General features: G+C 39.6%; 1 long non-coding RNA gene across 2 annotated transcripts; it reads left to right on the forward strand.

Moving 5' to 3' along the window:
- The first annotated feature begins 544 nt into the window (after positions 1 to 544).
- Positions 545 to 23,286, forward strand: LOC140595312 (uncharacterized). 2 transcript variants are annotated; one of them, XR_011996806.1, is made up of 4 exons: positions 545 to 629; positions 1,255 to 1,421; positions 7,120 to 7,204; positions 23,160 to 23,286. It is a non-coding gene; the product is annotated as an uncharacterized lncRNA (long non-coding RNA). The 2 variants fall into 2 exon arrangements; XR_011996805.1 differs by lacking the exon at positions 23,160 to 23,286 and having other exon boundaries at positions 7,120 to 11,174.
- Positions 23,287 to 23,696: the final 410 nt, after the last annotated feature.

Consider the following 23,696-nt stretch of genomic DNA (forward strand, 5'->3'; position numbering starts at 1 on the left):
TTGCTGATGTTTGAGGTGGAGGAGGAGCAGGCTTGGAGGTCCCTGTAGAAATCCAGAGGGGACCACTGAAAAAGAAACAAATATAATAAAACAAAAATCTAAAAAGCTCAGTGTCTGCCCACACCCGGGATTGGGTCCTGGCAGCAGGCTCAGCACAAGCCAGACCCCTCCGTGGAAAGTTGGCTGAACCTTGCCCTCTGGGCGCAAGGAAAAGCGTCTCTCCTGCCAGGAATGCTGTATAAACATCCTTTTCCTACAGGATCCCGTGGCTTGGGGGTCCAGGGGAGCGCCGGGAAAGTATCCTAATGGAGACAGATTTCGAACTCCTGCTGTCTTTTTTTCAGATCATAAATTACTGTTAATTCTGTTTATACTTTCCCCCTTTCCTCTCTTAATAGTTTTAGAAAAGTAATTGACGACAAAGTGGAGCCCGCAAAGGGTGTAAGGGAGCCCGGCTCCCCTGGCTGAGAAGCAGCCAAGTGTTTCCTCATCCTGCACTTCCCTGCAACAAAAGTTAAATATTTATGTACCACAGGTGCCCTTCCTTGCCTCCTGCATACAAGTCTTGTGGCTTCGCTGCTCTGGAGCTGGGCTAGAGCTTCAAGTGCTACTTAACAGGAAAGGGAAAGGTTTGTTTGTTTGCTTGCTTGCTTGCTTGCCTCCCCTCCTCCAAATCCGGGAGCACGCAGAAGGGCTGCGTGGGCTTTGGGGGTTGGAGAGGAAGCTGCTCAGAATTAGACCCCCCCCCCCAGTCTGTCCACTTCTCTGCCACCCCCCCCCCCCCCCCCCCGGACTTGGTGGTTTCTCCTTGCTCCAGCATCATCTTGTTTCCTAGCACTAAGCCCCCAGTGGCATTTGCTGAAGCCAGTTCCAGGGTGAGGAATATGCCCAAGCTTGAAATTGGTCGGGGCTGGGTTTAAATCCTAGGTCATCCCATTTATTGAGCTGTTGACTTAATCTCTTTGGAGTCTCAGTGTCCTCATCTGTAAAATGGGGAGAATGATAGCATTTCCCAAGAAGGTGGCAGGGAAAGTTAAATAATGTATAAAAAGTGATTGAAGCCTGATGAGACTTCAGTCAAGGGCAGCTCTTTTTTCCCTCCTGACTGGGCTATCCAAGATGGTAGCCATCGGCCACATGTGGCTCCTGAGCATGTGAAATATGATTACTTACAGATGGTAAGTACTGTAAGTGTAAAATACACATCAGATTTAAAAGACCTTTTTTTTAAAGCTTTTATTTATTTATTCATAGACACAGAGAGAGGGAGGCAGAGACACAGGCAGAGGGAGAAGCAGGCCCGACGTGGGACTCGATCCCAGGTCTCCAGGATCACACCCCAGGCTGCAGGCAGTGCCAAACCGCTGTGCCACCAGGGCTGCCCTAAAATACTTCTAAGAAAAGAGAATTTAAAATAGTTTGTGAGTAATTCCTTATACTGATTACATGTTGAAATAATAATTTAATAAATGTTAAATAAATACTCTTTAAAGTTAATTTCACCTGTTTCTTCTTACTTTTAAAAGATGTGGTTGGGGGCACCTGGGTGGCTCAGTCCAATAAGTGTAAGACTCTAGGTTTCAGCTCCCGTCATGATCTCTGGGTGCTGAGATCAAGTCCCACGCTGGGCTCTGCACTCAGTGGGGAGTCTGCCTGAAGTTCTTTCCCTCTGCTGCCACCTCACTCTCTCTCAAATAAATAAATAAATAAATAAATAAATAAATAAATAAATAAAAATTTTTAAAAAGATGTGGCTGTTAGAAAATTAAAAATTATACATGTGGCTTGTATTTGTGGCACCTGCTTTATTTCCATCAGACTGCCTGACCTAGTTTCTAATTCCTCCATCTCTCTATTCATACTCTTTCCTTTGTTCAATGCCTGACTCAAGCTTTATTGTCCTCACGAGGCCTTTTGGTACATCTCTTCCTTCTTTAAATCTCCTAGAGCTTTTGTCATGTGACCTATGTTTGTAAGCTGAATTTGAGCAAGAATAGCATGTGAAGTGTTTCCTTAGCCCAGTGCCTGGAATATTATAAACACATAGATATATGATTGACATTTTTTTCTTGTTATCACTGGTTATATGTTATCTTGGCTCCTTCTTAATTTTTTGCTTTTGTGTTTAGTCTTGTTGAATATAATGTCTTAAAGGACAGAAACCACTTCCTCTGTTTCTCCTGGGTCTGTCCTTAACCCATATTCTAGGCCCAGTGAATTCTCCCTCATGATCACTCAGGGACAGAGGCAGAGCCTGTTGATCACTGACTTGGCATCCTAGAGTCATTCTTTCATTCTTCCTGGAATGCTTTCTTGACATCTTCTTCTTCATTGAGCTAACTCTTACATCCTGGAAAATGTTAATAGTGGTCAACACATGTGCTTATCCTGTTCTAAATAGTTTACATATACTAACTGATTTCATTCTCATAATGATACTGTAAGGTATTGCCATCACCCTCATTTTACAGATGAGGAAACTGAGGCACAGAGAGATTAAGTGACTCATCCAAGTCACACAGCTTGGATGTGTGGTATGGGTGGATTAAATAATAGGCAGTTTGGTCTCAGGAATCTCAGTGCTCCGAATCACCAGGCTCAATGCCATCTTCACCAGAAGCCCTTACAGATCCAGAGTACTTTCCCCCAATCTTCAATGTACTTAATCTCCATTATATCATGGCCCCATGTAAATATTTTTGTCACTGCCCTAGTAACCGTGACTGGATCCTGGTTTACTTGTTAGCTCCCTTCATTGACCTGAAATCTCCCTGAGGGCCCCTCTGTCTGATGCCTTAGTGAGCCCTCAGTGGATGCCCCATGGAAAAAGGAACATGGCTTCAGGTTGCAGGTGATAGATTCTCCAAGGATCCAACGAAGTAGGTCTAACAGAAGATTTTCCTCTTTTATGTCATCATTCTGTTAATTTTTCATACTGTTTATAATTATCTATTACCATCTTGTTTGTTTTTATTTACTTGATGAAAAAAAAGCTTTCCTCCTCCAAGAATGAAGGTGAGGAACTTATCTGTTTTGTTGACTGTTCTACCCCCATGGTCTGCCATTGAATGTATATTTACTAAATACTTGTTGGGTAAATAAATGAATGAATGAATTTTTGGAGTGTCTACTAAGTGTGTCAGGCTCTGTATAAACATCGTGGTTCTTACTTTCACAGGGTTTACAGGTTTATGGTGTGATGGTGGTGGTAGGGAAGACAGGGCAAGGACAATGACAATATAGGGGTAGAGAAAGGACAGGATATTTGGAGAAGAAAAGGAAAATAAAGACTTAGTGTGTGTGGAATGGGGGGAGTCCAAAAAGGGTTTCTACAGGAAGTAACAATTGAGAAGAGACCCAAAGCACAAATAAGAGATAGCTAAGCTGAAGGAGGAAGGAAGAGATGAGAGATGGAGGAGATGAAGGGTTTTCCAGGTAGAGGGAAGGAGATGTGGGACAGGTGTGATGATTTGGTTATTCACAAGTCCACTGGGTACAGAGTGGAAGGAAGAACTGTGAGAAATGAACCAGGATCCTCATTTTCCAGGCCCTGCCAACGCTGTATCTTCTCTTCACAGATTGCCTTCTCTGCCCTAGCCATTGCTGTCATCCTTTTCTTTCTTTTTTTTTTTTTAAGATTTTATTTATTTATTCATGAGAGACACACAGAGAGAGGCAGCAACATAGATAGAGGGAGAAGCAGGATCCTACAGGGAGCCTGATATGGGACTCGATCCCTGGGCCCAGGATTGCTCCCTGAGCCAAAGGCAGACTCTCAACTGCTGAGCTACCCAGCATGCCCAGCATGGAGCCCAATGTGGGGCTGGAACTCACAAGACCTGAGCTGAGATCAAGAGTTGGACGCTTAACTGACTGAGCCATTAGGCACCTCCTTCCTATCTTTCTACTTTTTCAGGACCTATCATCTTTAAGCATCATGGTAACTGGCTAATTTCTCTCAATTCTCAGTCTAGATCTAAAACTTGTCTATTATCAGTCCCTTACCCCCATTTTACCTTGATTTTAATAATTTTAGTCCTCTTCTTTGCTTATTCGTGCACAGATGCTTGATCTGCCAATGAATTTTTCTTTTTCTCTCTCTATCATTTAAGAATTTCCCACCATCCAAGCTGGCCAAAAGTACCCCATATGATGAATACTTAGAGAGCAGAAGGATGTAATATTTACACTTGGATCTGTTCTGAGAGGGCAAGGATATTTGGTTGTAGATTTTAAATTTTGTGTTTCCTTTGTTGTTGAGACTGCCTATTTTGTTTTTGGACAGCTTGAACTATTTAGAAATTTCTTCTTAGGGAGTTTTGATGTGTCTACCCATGGAGTGCATTCCTTGGTTCTGGTTCTATGGTTAGGTTCCATTGAGGCAGAATAGCAGAGTAGCTGAGAACACCTGAACTTGGCTCTGCCACTTACACTGCTGGCTCTGGGATACTGTGCAAGTCCCCTAGCTGTCGGTGTCTCTGTTTCTTCTCTGTAAAACGGGGCTGATAGTGTGAGAACTTCCTAAATATTAATTGTTATTATTTTTAATCCTTGTGGCTAGAGTTAGCAAAAGGAGAGTGGGCGTCCAGTGGCCCCAACAAAGTATAGTTTGAACTCACACTTTATAAAAATGCCACTTCCGATTCATGTCTCAGAAAAAGAAAAGATAGTTTTAAGTCATATGCAGACTCTTCCAACTTACTTCTCTAAAGAGATTTGATAAAAGCATTCTGACAGTAAAACTTTAATTTATATGGCATAGTTTCTTTAAGAAACTACAACTTTCCTTATGCTGTTAAAATATCACAATAATGGTGATAGTTGTAAGAAATAAGTGGTGGTAGTGGCTATCTTTTTGCAGAAAGGAGGGATACCAACGTGGAAAGCGTTATGCCCTGGGCATACCCAGATGTAGCCCAGGCTTCTGGATAATGGCCCTGACCGGCAATGTGCCCCTCACCTGTGAGCCATCACTGACACCCAACAGTGAGACCGACAGCACATCCACTGGTATTAAAGTGTTCTTCTTTGGGAAACACAAAGTGGAGAGACAGAGAAAGTGGGATCATTGCCACCAAGAGAATTGTGGGGGAATGCAATATCCAAGTCACACAACTCTCCTCACTCCCCCAAGTACCATAATGAGGATCTCTTTGGAAAGACAGCAGTCAAGCTGGGGGCACTCAGGGAGATTCTCCTGGAGGGAAGTTTAGGGAGACTTAGGAGCCTAAGACATAAGGTCACACAGCTCCCCTCAATATATGAACTGCACGCAGCATGAATCTTTTATTGAGATCTGAACCCAGTGCTTCTGTACTCTAGCCATTTTGGACTGCAAAGAATAAAACAGGGAGTTAATGAATGAGAAAGAGAATGGAATTTGCAGCTCCTTTCCAGAAGAACAGAGATCTCAAAGCGCCAAACTGAAATAAATGAGTTAATTACATTTCCTTTAAACTATATTTACACTTGCTGCATGCAGAATTTAAGCAATGTAGCCTCCTAAGACCCCTTTTTTTAGAGGGAATCTGAATTCAAGAGGACAACTGATTATGGGGCTTTAACCATTGGAAGTTAGGCTGGGTGAACAAACCTGGGTGCTGCCATTCTATTTGTTACAGAATTACATTCTGATTCCTGTTTCTACTTGGCTGTTGGGCAAAACAAATGCATAATTAAGAACTTCACCTTTGACAGTTTAGCTGTCCTTAATTTTTTTCTTTTAACACAAGTAGGAAATTTCCATTTTCATATAGTAATATCAAGATACCCTGCTCCATTGAATCAACCAGTAGGTTTTGAAAATAAGCATAACAGACCATATAAAAAATAAGAAAATCCACTTTTAGGGTTTTAGATTCATGCCGTTTAATTGTTCGTCTATTTCCATGATAAGGTGAGACTGGTCCTGTGTCACCGGAGGGACTGTATCCTGCTGTTTTTTTCCCATCCTCATTTACAATGATTATGTTATCAGGCTAGCCAGGCAAAAGGGTGGAGCAACTATAATTTCAAAGCAGGATTAGGTTGAAATAACGAGGTCACCAAGTTGTGGTTACCAAGGCAACGTCACATCTAAGAATATGGGATGCTTCTAGGAGATGAGGCAAAGCCTGGAGCCTTTTTTCCCCCTCTGCACAGAAATCGCTCACTTCCTAGATAAAAATTGCTTATTAATTGCTTTTGAACACATTTATTCTTTATTTTTAGGAACCAATTTTTAAAAAATAAGCTTGATTTAAAGTTTTTGTTTTTATTATTTTTTTAACCAATAATAAATCTCAGAATAGTCCATTGGACCATTGTTTTCCTCTCCTTTTTGGAATCCGTATTTACTTTCTTCTTTCTGTTTTTTTCCTTCCTTTCCCCCCTCCCCACGGCCCTCCCTCCTTTTCCCTTTTAATATTGCAGGGAAAAGACATGGAACAAAATGAGAAAATTGAAAGTTAGGTGCTCTGGTCAGATTTTGAGATTACAAAATTGTGATAGGTGATGAAAGCTGTAACCTACACCCAGAATACTCATCACCGCTCCCCCCTCCGCCCCCAATGCCCGCCTGCCCATCGGAAGAATACTGAGCTCAAGCCAGAATAACCTTGGTCTTCATTGTCTCTTAAAATTTCAATCCACCTTTAAAATTGTGGGCTATGGCGGCAAAGCCAGGAAGAGGGAGAAGATCCAGCCGTCAGTATTTCTGATCAATATCAGCTATCAGTCTGAACAATTCCCACCAATTAACCTCTTTTTCCTCTGAATTCATTTCTGTCCTCTGAGTTTTCAGATAATGGCTTCAAGTTTCTTCATCTTATAAAAAGCAGGCTTATTTTAATATGGTCTCGTGTTTGTGAAGCACGAATTTTACTTAGGTCTTTTCCTAAAAGAACATTTCTGACCTAGTGCTGAATCACTGGACACGGCGCTGCGTGATTGGAACCGTCAGATTCCTTTGCGTTACAACATGAGTGCTCTTCAGGACATGTTAGCTGTTCACCTTTTGCCCTGGCTTTGCATAAGGAATATGAAGTGTGCTTGCAAACAGAACCGTGTTGGTGGGCCAACAGTTTCTTCCTCCTAGAAATCATTGTCAAAGGATTCTCATTGCCTTCATTTTGTCTTCAGGTTTGAGCCTGGGGTGATGAAAAGCTTTTGGGCTCCAGAGTCTGCAGAATCTGGATCTGAAGCTCTGCTGTGTGACCATGGACAGGTAAAGTCCCCTCTCTGACTTCCTTCACAGGGCTCTGTGAAGACTGAATGAGATTTGGAAACAGCTCTTAGCTCAATGTCTGACATGCAGTAGGACCCCCAAATAAACCTCATGTTTCAAAAATAATAAAGATGTATATGACATTAATCTCTGTCTTCCCAGTCTTGCTCACTCCCTATTCTTTCCCCAAACACCTTCAGGATAGTTCTAAAATGTAAATCAGATTTTTATCATTTTCTTGCTGCTCTGGGTTGAATAGGATCCTCCCCAAATTCATGTCCACATGGAATCTGTGAATGTGACCTTATTTGGAAATAGAGTCTTTGCAGATGTGATCAAGTTAAGATAAAGTCATTCTGAATCAGGATGGACTCTAAATCCACCATGACCAATGTCCTTATAAGAAGAGGGACATGGGCATTTGAACACAGGGATGCAGACACAAAGAGACACAAAGAGGAGAATGCCATGTGATAACAGAAGCAGAGATTGGAGTGACCTGTCTACCAGCCAAGAAACACCAAGGATGCTCGCAACCACTGGACGTTAGGAAGAGGCCCAGATGGAACCTCCCTTGGAGCATTCAGAGGGAGCATGGCCCTGCAGACGCCTGGATTTCAGACTTCTGGTCTCCAGAACTACGAGAGAATACATTTCTGTTTTCTTAAGCCACTCAATTTGTGGTAATTGGTTAGGGCGGTCCTGGGAAACTAATGCAGTCATTTAAAATCTTGCTGTGCTTTTCCTTGTCATCAGAGTAAGGCTCAAGTCCCCAAGACCTGCTCCCTGATGGTCTCTGCAGCTGCACCCCTCCTGGCCCTTTCCTTTGACATTTCATCTGCTCTAGACGTCTTTCAATCTCTCCAAGCAGAGCTTTTGCTCATCCCCAAGCTGTGTCTTCCTAACGACCATCTGCCTATCTCTTCTTAGAACAGCCTTTCTCTCCCTGGTCACCTGTTTAACTTCTGCATATTTTAAAGGTATCAGCTTAAATGTGCCTTCCTTAGGGGTCTTCCCTGATCCCTAGATTGGTATAAGCCCCTCTAAGTGTTCCCCCAGAGCTCATCCACATTTCTCCAGTTATTTTGATTAAACATTGGTCTTTTCTGCTAGACCATGAATTCAGCGAGGTCAGGATCTGTCTTTGCCCTTGCTTACTGCTGGTTTCCTACCAATACCCTGGGATGGCCTGGCAGGGCACAGGTTTAGTTAGAAGGATGGAATGATTCAGTGAGTGAATGACTGAGTAAATGATTGTTTGGCATGTGATTGAAACTCTTAGTAATCTCTGGTGTGAGGTCGAAATCCTGCTGAGAGAGTTAGAGATAAATTGGCAGCTAATTGGCAATTTGAATTGATTACCATTAGTCAAAATTCATAGGATTTTGATTGTTTTCATGAAATATAGCCCCGGAAGTTCCTCCTCCCCTCCATTTTATTGTCTACATTTCACTAAAAACTAATATATGTTCATGGTAAAAAAATGAAACATTTCAGTGAAAAAGTTTTTTCCATCTCAAAACCACATCCCACCTGCCTTCCCCAGAAGCAGCAATTATTATGAGTTCCTTATTATTATGAATAGTCCAATAGAAATATTCTAAACATACAAAACACACAGTATATATAATGTTCTGCAGTTTGCCTTATTCACTTAAAATATATCTTAGAATTAATTGTGTATTGGCACATATAGTTATATCTCATTCTTTTTTTATTGGCTGCAATTTATTTAACTATCCCCCTAACACTGAAGATTTATGTGGCTTCCTGTCTTTTGGTATTATAAACAATAACACAATAAACCTTCTTATACACAAAATCTTTGTGAGGACATAACTGTAGGATATTATAAAGATGGCATTGTTATGCCCTTGAAAATATTATATGGTCAGACTCTAACCCAACCACAAATGTATTAGGCCAAGTGATCAATTGCAATAAAAGAATAATTTTGATTTAAAAAAAACCATTCTAGTATTAATAAAGTATAACTAGAAGGCTATTTAGTGAGTTATTTCAGGTTACTTTTTTGTTTGTTTCTTTTAGAGTTGCCGACTCTAACTAACTAACTCTAACTTGGGTCAACAGAGTAAAAAAAAAAAAAAAATGGGTCCTTGACAAATTCTGAAATTATTGTTCTAATCTTTTTTTCTTTTTTTTTTTTTGCTTTTGTTAACCATATGGTTAATTTTGATATTGGCTAGATTTTTAATAACATATAGTAAAAAGGATGATCAAAGTAGGTTAAAAAAAGAAATAAATATAGGCTTAAAACAATTATGCATTTAAAAAAACTAAACATAAGCAAAATATTACTTGAATTTTAGAAAGTTAGTTTTGAAAGAATTTAGTTAATCATTAGTGAATTTATTATGCTAGTTAGGAGTAGGTATGTTAAGATCCTTTAAAAAACAAGATTATAACAGAATTGGAAATTTCACACAATCAAGATTCTTGTAAAATACACAACATGATTTTGAAGGCTTGAGATATTTATAAGTCAGGGGATGGGGACTTATGATCTAAAAAATCAAGACATATTGCAGCCTTCTTAGAAATACAGAGGGGGAAGTCCATATAAAAATAGCTAGTTTTAAGCACCAGAGTGCTAGGAATTTAATTCCACAGTCATTTATTAAGGACCCATGGTGTATGTAGTTTCAAAGAATATAAGAGAGATAATTTTTTTTTTAAGAGAGATGATTTTTAATTGGAAGGAACTGGAATCTGTAATTCAAGACAGTCATTTCTAAGGATGTTGCTGCTTTATTCTTTAGAATTTTCTATTGAAAAAGTGGGAGTATAGATTGCTAGAAATAATTTCACCTTAAATATGTGTTTAACCTTTTATCCAGTAATTTCAGTTTTGGAAATTTATTCTAAAAGAGAAAATCGTGTGTGTGTGTGTGTGTGTGTGTGTGTGTGTGTGTGTGTGTGTAGAGAGAGAGAGACAGAGAGAGAAAGCTAAAGGTTTGTTTTCAGGCATTTTTGTTTTGTTTTGTTTTGTTTTTCAACCCAGATGTGAATAGGCTTTTCTTTGACCTTGTCCCTTGGAAACCAGGGTTAAAATGGGAGATATTCTGACTGTCTGCCGCCTCCTTCCTGCTTCTTTTCACATAACTTCTTTTATTACATGTCAATCCAGACATGAAATCCAAGTCTTTTGTTAGTTCTGGGGGAAAGTTCTCAAAAAAACATTATCTAAAAGCCAAGATTCCTGGGGACAGGTAGACTGCAAACTATGTTCTGTTCTCTAGGGTTTGTTTGGACACCTGTGATCAGGGTCTCTCTCATGGTCTGTCCCTGGTCAGTGCTTACCATTAAATCATTGCTCCTCCATTCACTCACATTGTTCTCTCTAGAGCAATGACAAAATTCATTTCCCTATTTCATAAGAGCAGTTAATTTCCTTTCTTTGAAGTTTTGGGGACTAGTTGCCATATATACTTCCTAGAATTTCAGTGTACCCCAAAATTTAAAAAATGTATTTATTTTTATTGAAGTATAATTGCCATTCAACATTATATTCGTTTTAGGCATGCAACATAATGATTTGATATTTGTAGTATAAGGCAAATTTGGACTTTGGAATTTTGCCCTAAAAATAAGGAGAAGTCCTTGAACATTTTAAGCAGCAGGGTGACATGAGACTTGGATCTGAAAAGATCATTCTGGTTGCAGTGTAGAATGGACTCTTAGAGGCCAAGAGTAAATATAATGGAACCCATTAAAGAGTTATTGAAGTTGGTCTGGCAGGAGATGATGGTAGTTTAGGCCAAAGGTGATTTTACCCCTTAGGATACATTTTGCAGTGTATGGGGACATTTTTGTGTGAAATTAACTGTGATAATTTTCTTTTAATTAATGTTAGCATGGTATGTCTTTCTGCACCCTTTTACGTTTAACCTGTGTCTTTATATTTAAAATGGATTTCTTGTAGACAACATAAAGTTGGGTTTTTTAAACCAATCTTATAATCCCTGCCTTTTAATTGATATATTTAGGCCATTCATGTTTAAAGTGAATATTGATATAGATGGATTGATATCTACCATGTTTGACACTATTTTCTTTTTGCTGCACTTGTTCTAGAACTAGAAGCTCCAAGAGGACATAGATTATGTTTTTCACTCTCTGAATACTTGTCAAGCTTTCTAAACATTTCAGGAATTAAGTTATAAAGACTGCAAATAAAATTTTCTAATAGATTGATATTTCCCACTCTCTACTGGGTGTCAGTATTTGACTTCTCTTTGGCATCTCAAACTCAATCTGTCCAAATCTGATTCTTCTTGATTAATGATGTCAATTTCCACCTAACTTTTCAAGATCAAAATCTTGACATCATCCCTTTCTTCTCTTCTCCTTTATTTTTCCTATTTAATTGGGCAATATGTCCCACAAAATCAGAAAGACACTTCTGATTTATTCCTGTTTCTTCATGCTGTTAATATTTAAAATCAGGCCAGCATCATCCCCTACTTGGAAAATTACAAAAGTTTCAATAAATGTTTTTCCCTTTCTCTCATCCTCTGCCTAGGCCCTCAGCAATCCAGTCTCATTTTATTGTTCCCCTTATGTAAAATTTCCATTGGCTTTCCACTTCATCCCACAATAACTCTATACTTCTTAGCATGGTAAATAAGACCTCAGGAGCCTGTCCTCTTCTACTTTTCTGGTTTCATCTTTTATTTGCACTCACATACAGCTTGCTGTTCAGAGACATGGAATGCCCATTCTGCACTGCAATGTCTCAGTGCCTTCATGATGTTGTTTCTTTATGCCAGAAAGCCCTTTCCCTGCCTCTCCACTTCCTTCTAGTCATTCATAACCCAAGTCTAATGATACCTTTTCATGGAGCCTTCCATGACTTCTGTATCGGGGTTTGGATCTCTTTTTCATGTCACATAGCACTTTCCATTTATCTGATTATAGCACTCAGTATACTTAATTACTTGTTTCCAGATCTTCCTTCCCCATTAAGCTGCATGATGTCTTCTTATTCTTTTAGGAAAGCACTTATCCCAGTGCCTTTATGTAGATCTTAAATACAATTCCTTATTGGTGAGGGATTAAGACACTCTTGGTTTGATCTTATTGGTGAGAAGAAAGAAAGATGCTCACTCTGTGGATTTCTCTAGGTCTTTTTAGTCACTGGCCATATTTCAGGTCTCTTCTCTGCTCTCAGAAGCAGAATCAGACTTGTGTCCCCCCTCAACAAGCGGAAGACTTAAGAAAGGCTTGACTGGAGTGGTCCAGCTAGCTACACCCCCCAACATGACAGGGGTTTCAGGCAGCAATCAGAAATCTTTGTGTGCAGTTTCCAGGCACTTGTAACTTTCTTTGGTATAAGAAGTAAGATGGTCACAAAGAGGAAATAATGTGTTTGGGCTCTTCCTGCCTCCCTAGTTTTTTACTTCTTTCTTAAATGAGGATTTCCTATAGTTATTTGATCATATAATTCTTAGTAAAAAGCCCATTTTACATCTAACGTATCTCAGTATTTGCCGAGCATTGACTATGCATGGCTTGGATAATTTAGACATTAGACAGTATCTCAGTTGAAACACACACACACACACACACACACACACACACACACACACACGCAAACACACACAGGCTAAAAGGTTATTTCATCTGGATGTGCCTAGTTTAGAATTTCTTGGGCTGTTAAGTGAGAACAATTCATCACCTAGAACTGTTGGCTGAACTTCAGCATTGGTTCATTATAATTTTCCTTTCAAATCAGTTTACACATGAATATAATATGAACAATCCAATTTGAACTTTTATCCAAATTCCATTGCCCAAATCTGTAGTGTAGTTGTGGCCCAAGGTTCTAGCCGAACTCCCCAGTTGGAGATTTAGTGGGAAATGTTGCCTTTGCCTCTCCTGTATACATTACAGTCCCTTGCTTCTCTAATAAAATTGATTTTTCCTCAGGATGAATCTCTTCCTTGTAGTTACGCAGAATCTTGTTGATGAAACATGGAGTTATAAGGAAAAACACTATACATTCCATGTGGAAAAAAGTGCACTGAGTATGATTATTTTTAACCATGTGGAGTTTCATTAAGTATACAACTATTTTTTTAAATCAAATTTTAAGATAGAAAAGGTGCTGCACTTTGTGATTGAGTCTCCAAAAGCACACTGTCTGCTCTGGTAGTTATCTGTCCTAAAGGTAGCCAGTCCTCTGTCCTCTTTCCCCTTCTGCCATCGCCTGCTCTCCCTTGTCCAGCTTTTCAAGCATTTGTGTCCCAGCTCAGACCCAGAAGCAGGGTTGGATCAAGTAGAAGAAATAAACGTAGAGACAAATATGTTCAGCAAAGTGTCAGAAAGAAATACAGTATCAATAGCTTTTTAAAATATACCGGTAATATGCTATATAAATATATATTCTTTACAGTTGTGTCTGTAGCAGAAAAACAAAGTCTTATTTAGTAAGAAGATATTTTATTAGTTTGTCTACACTGAATTAAAAAAAAAAAACCAGCAGTGTATCTGATGAAATGTAAAAATTTTACATTAATGGCTAGTCACTGGATACTTTAATTCCAAAGATAAGTGTAGACCCTTTCTTTATGAACTTTTGTGACATGACATTGTTATATTATTGCAAAATAGATTAAAAACAGCACCTAATTTCTGTTCAGCCACAATTAGAGGTGAGGTTCCAGTCTGGTTCATTAATCTTTCAGATAAGAAATAAACTTGTTTTTCCTAAACTGTTAGGAGATTGATACTCTCACTTCTGTGGTGTTTTGTTTATTTGGCATGTAAACTGTCTGGGCTTGTGGGCACTGTACTTGATTTGTCACCTCAGGATAAGATAATTTGGGATCTTTCACATTTCCAAATTATGTCATGCCTAAGCAGTTGAACCAGCTGACAAATGAGATGTGCCTACAGTGTGGCTCCAGAGGGGGCACGCTGTAAGGGGGCTGATGGGTGTGAGCGGCATGTTGGTTTATTAACAGACACATTTGATTCCAGAGGTTAATGTTTTTGTGCACAAGACAGATTACACAGCACATGATCTGCATCCCAAAAGGAGACACGGAGCTGCGGAGGGGTAGGTTGGGCCACCATCAGCTTGGTCTCTGAGCTATTGTAGCTGCAAGATTCCTTCATGAGAAGTGGCATGGTCATGATTCTTGGAAGGCCATGCTCCTCATTTTCTGCAGTTGGACTCTTTCTAACAGTTATGGCTTTTTTCATTCCTCTGTCACTTGGGCAAGTCTAACATTTTTGTTGTTTTTGGGAACCCTGGAGGCCCGTGAAACCTGTTGCATGGTCACTAATCCAACATTAAGTCATGTCATGTGTCAGTCTATGAGCAATTATATGTCAGATAATAATAGTAAAAATAACTGACATTCATTGAGTGATTGTCTTATGCCAGACACTGTTCCAAAGCTTCTCATGAATTAACTTATTTCATCCTCATGTCAAAGTATAGATGAGGAAACTGAAGTACAGAATAACTTGCCCAAGGTCATTACTTGAGAGGGAACCTCAACAAATGTCCTTTCAACTTCAATAAACATATCTGCAGACTGGCACAGGGTGTTGCCATTACTCCGTGTTATGGCAACATGGCACTCACCCAGGTAAGGGATAACCTCATTCAGGGGTCATTTGGATTGCTTCACTTGTTCTCCTGGACCCTAGAGCCTGGCATTCAACATGTTCACCTGTTGAGAGAGTCTCTTTTGACCACACAAGAAATGGTTCCTTTGATCAATAGCAGAAAGGAGTCTACTCTGAATCAGTTTTTATACCAGTGGTTGAGAAGTCTTCATCTCTTTCTCTGCAGTGGCTCCAAACATCCTCACTCACTGGAATTCTATAGTTCTGGGTTCCTCTGATAGTTACTCTACAGATTTGTGTGATGAGACAATAATGACATCCCTTCCCTTCCCCTTTCCCCCTCTCCTTCTCCTCCTTGGCCTCCTCCTCTTCTTTCTTCTTGTTTTTCAGGATACTTTCTGTTAAAGGGCCAATCACCTCTGAATTAGGTTCCTGGACCCAATTTCCACGTGTGAATGTGCATAGGGGGCCTTCCCACACAATATCAAGCACTTCTTCAACACTGGCAGAGTGTCCTACAACTCAACTCAATTCTGATACTATCCACCCAGAGATAGCATCAGATTCCACATGTTAAGGGTTCAGTCCTATAAGACTGCCTCCAGCCCTTTACCAATTTCAGATGCCAATTGTAAGTCCAAGTTCTTACCTGTGCTTCTGACCAACTTGCTACAGATTAGAGCTTCCCGTGACTTCCTTTTTGGATTCAAACACTTGTTGCAAGCCCAGGTTGTTAACTCTCCTTCTGTTGACTGTCTATAAATCAGAAGTTCCTATGACCCATTACTCAGGTTCAATTAATTTGCTAGAGAAGCTCACAGGACTCACTGAAACATTTTACTTACTAAATCACTGGTTTAGGGGATTCCTGTGTGGCTCAGCAGTTTAACGCCTGCCTTCAGCCCAAGGTGTGATCCTGGAGTCCTGAGATCAAGTCCCGTATCGGGCTCCCTGCATGGAGCTTTCTTCTTCCTCTGCCTGTGTCTCTGCCTCTCTCTGTGTGTCTCTCGTGAATAAAGTAAAATATTAAAAATAAATAAATCACTGGTTTATTATAGAAGGATATAATGCAGTAATAGATGAAAGGGATGCATAAGGCAGGGTATGGGGAAAGGCTGTGAAGCTTCTATGTCTTCTCTGAATATACTACTCTCCTCACATCTCCATGTCTTCCCAACATGGAAGCTCTATGGACCTGTCCTCTTGGGGTTTTATTGGAGGCTTTGTTACATACTCACCAATGATTAAATCAGTGGCCATTGGCAATTGATTCGACCTCTGGGCCATCTCCAGTAGAGGTCAGGGGTGAGTGGTGGGGGGCAACACTGAAGTTCCAACCCTCTAATCACAGGGTTGGCTCCCCTGGAAACCATGGTGAGGTCCAAAAGTCACCTTATTAATACAACAAGAGACATTTTTAGGAAGCCTTAGGAAATTCCTAGGGCTTTGGGAGCTGTGAAGCTGTGGAACTGTGGACAAAGGCTAAATATATATATGAGAAATATATTTTGGCCATCTGAATGACAATGTATATTTTTCTTATAAACCACAACACGGCAGCCTTTGAGCATTGTCTTGTGGGTTCTACCATTCACTTGGTCCATGCTTTTTCTGGTAAATCCAGAAGTCCACCAACACTTTTCTTGAGGAAGGATGGTGCCAACTTGATTACTATCTGAAAAGATTCCTGCCTGCCCCCAAGTTACAGAATCTGTGATACATTCTCTGTTATAGAGAAACATCTCCCTGTCCCTATTTGTCTCCCCTCTTCCCTCAGGTTATCTTCAGCAGCCCTAATGTTTTGCTATTAACCATTTTCTGTCTGCACTGTATGGGCGGCTCCATAGGAGTGCAAAGCTACTTCAGTTTCTTGATTCTGAGGTGGCTGTTCCCCCCATATTTTAACATCTCTGAAATTGTGAGGAATCTTCCAATTAAAAGCACATAAGCTTTAAACAGTGGCATTTTTTTTCTTAGAGATACATAAAATAGTAGTCTATCATAATTGATGGACATTTAGATTCACAATATTATGAAACACAATATTATGTATTTGAGGACCAAGGAAAAATCTCTTTTCTTTTTTTTTTTTTTTAAGCTCTTTTCTAATAAATATTTGTCAAATGCCTGCTAGATGCCAAACCTTTGCCAATTATTGGGGATATAAACATGAAGAAGGCATGGCTCCTATGCTGAAGAACTGCACAACTTCAAATTTGGTAAAAGTTTTAAGAAGTGATGACTGGGATGCATTAATACATCCAAGGGGTTTGTGAAGTTTAAAACAATTGATCAGTATAAAGGCATTATTATGATTTCCTGAGTTTTATCATATTAAAAAAATGCCTTCAGACTTATAGTCAGGACTATCAATCTTGAAGGCTGTCAGTGTGCTTCCTTGAAGGAATATTTTCTGACAGGAATCTGACAGAAGTCAATATGTCCTCAGAGCTTTTACTCTTAGAGTTTCTCTCAGCCTAATGAGGAATCCTTTATCTTAATTAGGTTTAAATATATCTTCTTGTGACCCTAATCAACCTCTAGTGGAGAGCTGTGAATTTCTTAGACTATTTTTTTGGCCCTCTTTTGATTGGCTTTTCTTAACAACTTCTTTAAAAAATGAGTAAGTGGTAAGGTATAAGAAAGAGAAACTTGCATGGAATGTGCTTTGAGTTAGCCATTCTCTTCAGTGTCCTAAGTCCTTGTTACTCTTGAGTGTGGTCCATGGACCAGCAGCAGCACCATCACTGGGGAGCTTTTTAGAAATGCTGCATCTCAGGACCTACAGAATCAGAAGCTGCATTTTAACAAGAATCTCAAAGTAATATGCATACACATTTAAGTTTGAAAATCGCAACCCTACATCAATATCATGTTTAATTTAAACAGCTAATTGATGAAGAAGGTTTTGCTACTCCAGTTTTGGACTGTGAAGAAACAGATGCTTGGAAAGCTTAAGCAACTTGTTTAACATACAAGGAAAAGTAGAGGAGGCAGGATTCATATTCTAGGTTTTTCTGACCTACGTTATACCTTTCTACACTGATTTTTCTGTGTTCTCAAATGTCGATAAACAGCAAATGAAATACCATTTTTACCTTTTTATATGTTTTGTACACACCTAAACATGACAGAGAGCTTATAAAAATTAAAAAATCAAATAGTAAAGGTAAGCATTTGTATCATGATTATTGCCTCAAAACACCATACCTCATGTGCTGAAGGGTCCAGAGGGCTCAGGATTATTCCAGAAACGGAGATTTCCATTATTCCAGTAATGGAGATGAAGAATGTCAGTCAAGTGGACAAGACCTAGTTATGACCGTGACTGTCAAAACAGCTATGCTTAGAGGTTTGAATTTATGTTCTGCCCCTGCAATTGTGGGAAGTGATACGGAGGATGGAAAGGCCCATATGGGAAGAAGGAGGAGGCCAGGAAGAGGGACATTCCCTGTTGGCTGGCTGGCTGGTGAGTGTACAGGGAGTGTTATAATAGAGGAGGGAAGGGCATTCTCAGGTTAGCTCTGTGGGCATTCAGTGATTTTCCTTGAGTAAATCCCCCGTGCTAGCTAGTTCTTTTGTAATCATCACAGACAACAGTGTGGACAAATACTGTCCACTTATCCCCATTTTGTAGACAAAGACAAGATTTGCTTGAGACATATGAAGCTATGTCTAGATGAACATTGGGATCCTGATTTAGGTACTTGTTTCAATAGACTCATGTTTCACTAACTTCAAACATTTGTATTCAATATTCACAATTTTTGCCATAGCTGCACAGTGTATTACTTACTGAATATTTTTCTTTAAATCAACTCCTTTAAGCTTAGCCTCAACTAAGTACTAATATCTGTGGATTCATAAGTTAGATATGCTTATTACATATATTTTAAAAACATATTTAAAAAAGTATATAGTTGACTTAGTTTGCATGAGTAAATCATCATTCATATACCTGGACAGTAGCACACCTTAGGAAACTTGTCCTAATGCCACATGGACTTTTTTTAGACCTTATATTTGGAAATAAATTAAACAGAAAAGTTGCCAGAATAGTACAGAAATTTCTATATATCCTTCACCACATGCAGCATTACAACATTTATTTTATCATTCTGTCTCTCTCAAAATCAGGAAACTTAGTACAATATTATTTGTTATTAAATCTAAGGTCTTAATTCTAATTTTACCTGTTCTACTGAAAATTCTTCATGTGGCCTTGTTTGGTGGAATTCACACCAATTTTAGTTTGTCTGATGTTTCCTTGTGATTTGATTTAGGATACGCATTTTTGGCAGGAGTGCCACAGCAATGATGCTGTGTCCCTCTTAATGCAGCAGTTTATTTTCAGCTACCGTCCCTCACCTGGAAGAATGAAGGCTCCTTAGAGAAGTGTCTGATTCTAGGGCTGGACTGGGAAGATCCCGACAAGCCTGAAACACGTTGTTGCCTAGAAAGTAAGGACATGCTTAAAAGGTTTCAGGAGCCAGCTTGGAGGGCTACCTCCAGTCAAATATGGGATGAAATATTAAAAGCCAATGATTGTAATGAATTGGTTACCTATTGAATAAAGTCAGTATCAATAATCAATGGGAAAATTCTTCCTTACAGTAAAATCCCAATAAATAAATGTAGAAAGGACAAGGAAGAAATAATCTATCCCAACTCATAGATATAGAAGAAAGAAGCAATATATGCCAACCGATAAAAAAATAGAAAATCATCATTTTGCAACCATGATAGTGATCACTATTTCAGGCAAGGCTCATCCACATGGAGGTAAACCACCGGGTCAAAGTTTAATGAAGGTCATGTACTTGCACACTCTCCAAGTATCTCCCCACGTTGTCTTTTGTAACCAAATATGTTTTTATTAGCACATTAAAATGTGCTAGCTAAAAATGAACATTTCAGGCTTGCCACGCCACACTCATCAAATCAGAATGCCTGGGATTAGATCCCAAGAATCAGCTTTTTAATAAGCACGATTGAATGTCGTAACCACTGACTTAGTGCTTCCAATCTCCGAATTGATAGGAACTCAACTCCTGTCCTCTTACTCTGTCCTGGGTGGCTGGAAGGGTGATGACAGGTATCAGAATCACCAATTTCATTTCCTCTTGATTCTGATTTTGATCTGATCATTTCAGACCAGAGTGAAATGCTCTTTATTGACTGGGAGCCCTTGTGCTTGCTGCAAAGCATCTTCTTTTTTTTTTTTGCCAATCAAGGAACAAAGAATTCATGTCACTAAACATACAGTGTTCTACTTGTTATCCATGTGGTTTTAATTAAGTTTTAACCAATTCCCTTTATCTTGTCATAGTTATTATGACCCTCCAAGTTATGTCACATTAATATGTGAAAACAGCCTCCTGGCATGTCTGGCCAAAGAACAAAGCCATTATGACCTGTCTTACTAAATTAAAATGGGGAGACCAGTCAACTTGCATTTTGTTGCCTTCTTTGATAATTTATGTTAAAGGTGAGCAAAGGTTCAAAGGAGACAACACATTGCAGCCTGTCATCCCCACCACATATACAGCAAATAAAAGCATTGCAGACTTTAAAAATGTACATACATCACAAGAGAAATGAAAAACAAGGTAATGTATGTCAAGGAAGCAATTGGTAGCAATCAATTTGATCTGTTGCAACTCAAACTTTCAGATTTATAAAAGTCTCTATAATGACCATATTTTCCCCTAATATCAAGTTGGCACATATTATTAGACACAGAATTTTTTTTCCGATTCATGAATTTGCTTAAGAGAAAGATTTGCAAAGGTACACAAATGAAATCCCATTTGTCTGATTGCTATTTATTGGAAAAAGTGAAATGGAAACTCACCTGGGAAAATCTGGGAATAGAGTCACTGCAGGTAGAAACTACATTTTGGGTAAAACAAGACAAGGTAGGTTGCAAAGGATAGTACATGTTCCTGCTGCTACTGAAAACAGATGCTGACTACTCTGGGTGTGTTTAATGCAAGCACTTTTGAAGCCTCTTGCTGTGCAAACTCTCAAGTTACTGCACAGGACAGGACTGCTAAGCCTCATTAAATCCTTTTGCTGATAGATATTTTGGCACTTACTCACCAAGTGGCCTGTGTGTGCAGTTTAAGAGATCCTTATTTTTTAAAATACAATTCTCATTGATTAATCTTTATATATAGCTATCATTTCTTGAGCACCTGCCATAGGCCATGCACCATGCTGAGTTCTATTCCCCACGCTAATTTAATTCAAATAGTAAGCCTAGAAGGTAAGCATTACTGTCCCTATACATGATGAAGGTACTGAGCTCACAGACATTAAGTAACTTGCTTGTCAGTAATTGAATCAAATTTGAACCTGGGTCTCTGACTTCCAAACCTATAGTACCTAGCTCATTCCAATGCACTCACAAGACCCTTGCAAGAGTGATGAGTTCCAGGCATGCTGTCAACCTCTCTGTTCTGAGTTCCCTCTAGTTTGCTTTTTCACCCTATAAGCAGGACTTTATATTCTGGTGCCTGGCCAAGGTCAGTCACAATTCCTCCCTGTTATGTCCCCATGGCTCATTTACTTTCTTTATCATAACAAAGACACATCACCCCATTTTGTTCTACACGTTCAGTGTTTCTATTCACCACTTGATTGTAAGCTCCATGAGGGCAGGAGCTGTGTCTCTGTTGGTCACAACTATATCTAGTATATCTCAGGGCACATAGTAGGTGCCCAGTGAATATTGAATATACAAGTGAGTGAGTGTTGTACTAAAATCATCATTTAGTTTCTTGTCTTAGTGGAGTCTTTTCTTCTTCAGACCTGAGATTGCTCCCTTATAGTTATTACACCTTTTCTTTCTCTTCTACTGATTTGTCTCATCGGGACATGTAGTAGGTGGAGGAGCCAAGGCACAGATGCAGGTGTTTCTTACGTTAGTGTTCACATCCTTTCCTTCACCCTACACTGTGTTTAAAAGTATAAACGAGGCTTCTGGCTTTAAGTCCTATCAAACCACTGGATGGTTCTTTTGTTTCTTATTTTCTATCTCTAACACTAATTTTTAACTGGCTGAAGCATCATAGCCAGAAAACACCACCCTTGAATGTCCTGCTTACTCAGCTGAAAGCAGCAGCTGTTCCAATAAGCAATTTGAGGTTCGGCACCTGAGATTGGCTCCCTCTTTTAAGCAAGACTGCAAGCTCAACAGAATGTAGAAAAGCATGAAAAGGTTTCCTAGCCTGTTTCTCTTAATGTAGCAAGGAAATCAGCACAGGTTGAGGAAGGATATTTGCATTCTGGGCAAGGAGAACTGGCTCCTACATGTATAATTTCAGCTGAACTTCTTTTGATGAGGTCCCAGAATTAAGAATGATTTGTATATCAAGAGCTACGAAAAAAAGACTAAGAGATGGTTTTGTTATTATCCCTATTGTCTGTCCCAAGTGGTGTACTGGTAAATGTGGCTTTCCCTTCAGCAAAGCCCTGATTTGTGGTGTTTGCCAATTTCTGTGGTGTAAATACTCCCATTGTGGCTATTTCAAACTAGCAACGTGATGTCATTAAATGCATAATAGAGAGGTACTGCACACAACCTGTTCCCATAAACTATTATAAGCACATTGCTGTCTGTTTTGATCCCATTAACTCCTACTTGGAAACAGTGGTCATTTAGGGCCTGAGCCAGGCCTGAGATCTCCCATGGGAGATAATGGTGGGTCATGAGGCAAAGGGTCAAGCTAGTGCTTGAGGCAGACAGACAAGGCCCATGGGCTAGAGAGGACATAGGCAGACATCCCATCTGGTGGCCAGGGGGTGGGGGTGTAGAGGGAGTCAAGGTGAAGGTCTAAAACCTAAAAGTTTAGCACAAAGGCAGATAGATTTAGAGTGGAAACATTGATGACACCACTGCCATCTGATTGACCTTAGATTTGTTACTGAATATCTCCATGCTTCAGTTTCTTCAGCTATAAAATAGGGATATATAATAATAATTCTTATCTTAAAGAGATTGCTGGATGATGGGTTATTATGATAGATGTAAAGTGCTTAGCATGGTGCCTGGCACAGAATAAGTACTAGATGCAGAGTCGCTATTTCAGTTAGGTGGGAATGTGGGAGAGCAGATGGGGCTTCCAGAGAAATGGCCTCAAACACTGGGAGCTGGTTGCTGCTTATCTTCATGGCCTGGCAGTAGGTCCGTATGGGTTGGCTGTACTAAAGGGTCAGGCCGGAGGTGGATTGCTCAGTGTAACTGTCGGTGAGAAAAAGAATCAAAACACTTTTTAATAATTGACGTTATATTTTTTTTGGCCTGTTTTCTAAACTGTTAAAAGAAAAAATCTCATTCTTTTCTTTGTGACAGGTTGTGTAAAAAATCCTTAAGTCGAATCTGAGGTGGCTCAAGAAGAACCAAAAGGTGCCTTCTCACGCTGAAATCATGTCAAAGAAGAGATGAGAAACTGTATATATAGAAAGGGAGAAGAGGTGAGAGAATTATTATTACTGGAACATGAAATTTAGCTCTGAGCTTCCTGGTCGGTAAGGGAGGAAATATGTGGATGGAACATGTTACATAGCCCTCAGCACGCAGGCCAGTTCTTCATGAGAATGTTGTCTTCTCTGTTCTATTGTTTTTGTTGTTAAATTCCAATGGATTGCTTTGGTCACACATGAAGTATCCAGGGCCACCAGTCTTTTCTGATTTTCCAGAGACTGTAAACTTGAGAAAATCAACCACTGAGAATTTATTGGGCCTTTTCTAAGAAGTGCGTTATGTCTTTCTAATGGGCCTGCACTTTCACTTCTGCTCTCGATCTTCAAACAGCAGCAAAAGTCATCTTAACATGTACATTGGACCATGCCTTGGGAGTTGAACCAAACTCTACGGTGGACCATGTCA

This window comes from Vulpes vulpes, chromosome 14 (assembly GCF_048418805.1).
Source record: "Vulpes vulpes isolate BD-2025 chromosome 14, VulVul3, whole genome shotgun sequence".
NCBI lineage: Eukaryota > Metazoa > Chordata > Mammalia > Carnivora > Canidae > Vulpes > Vulpes vulpes.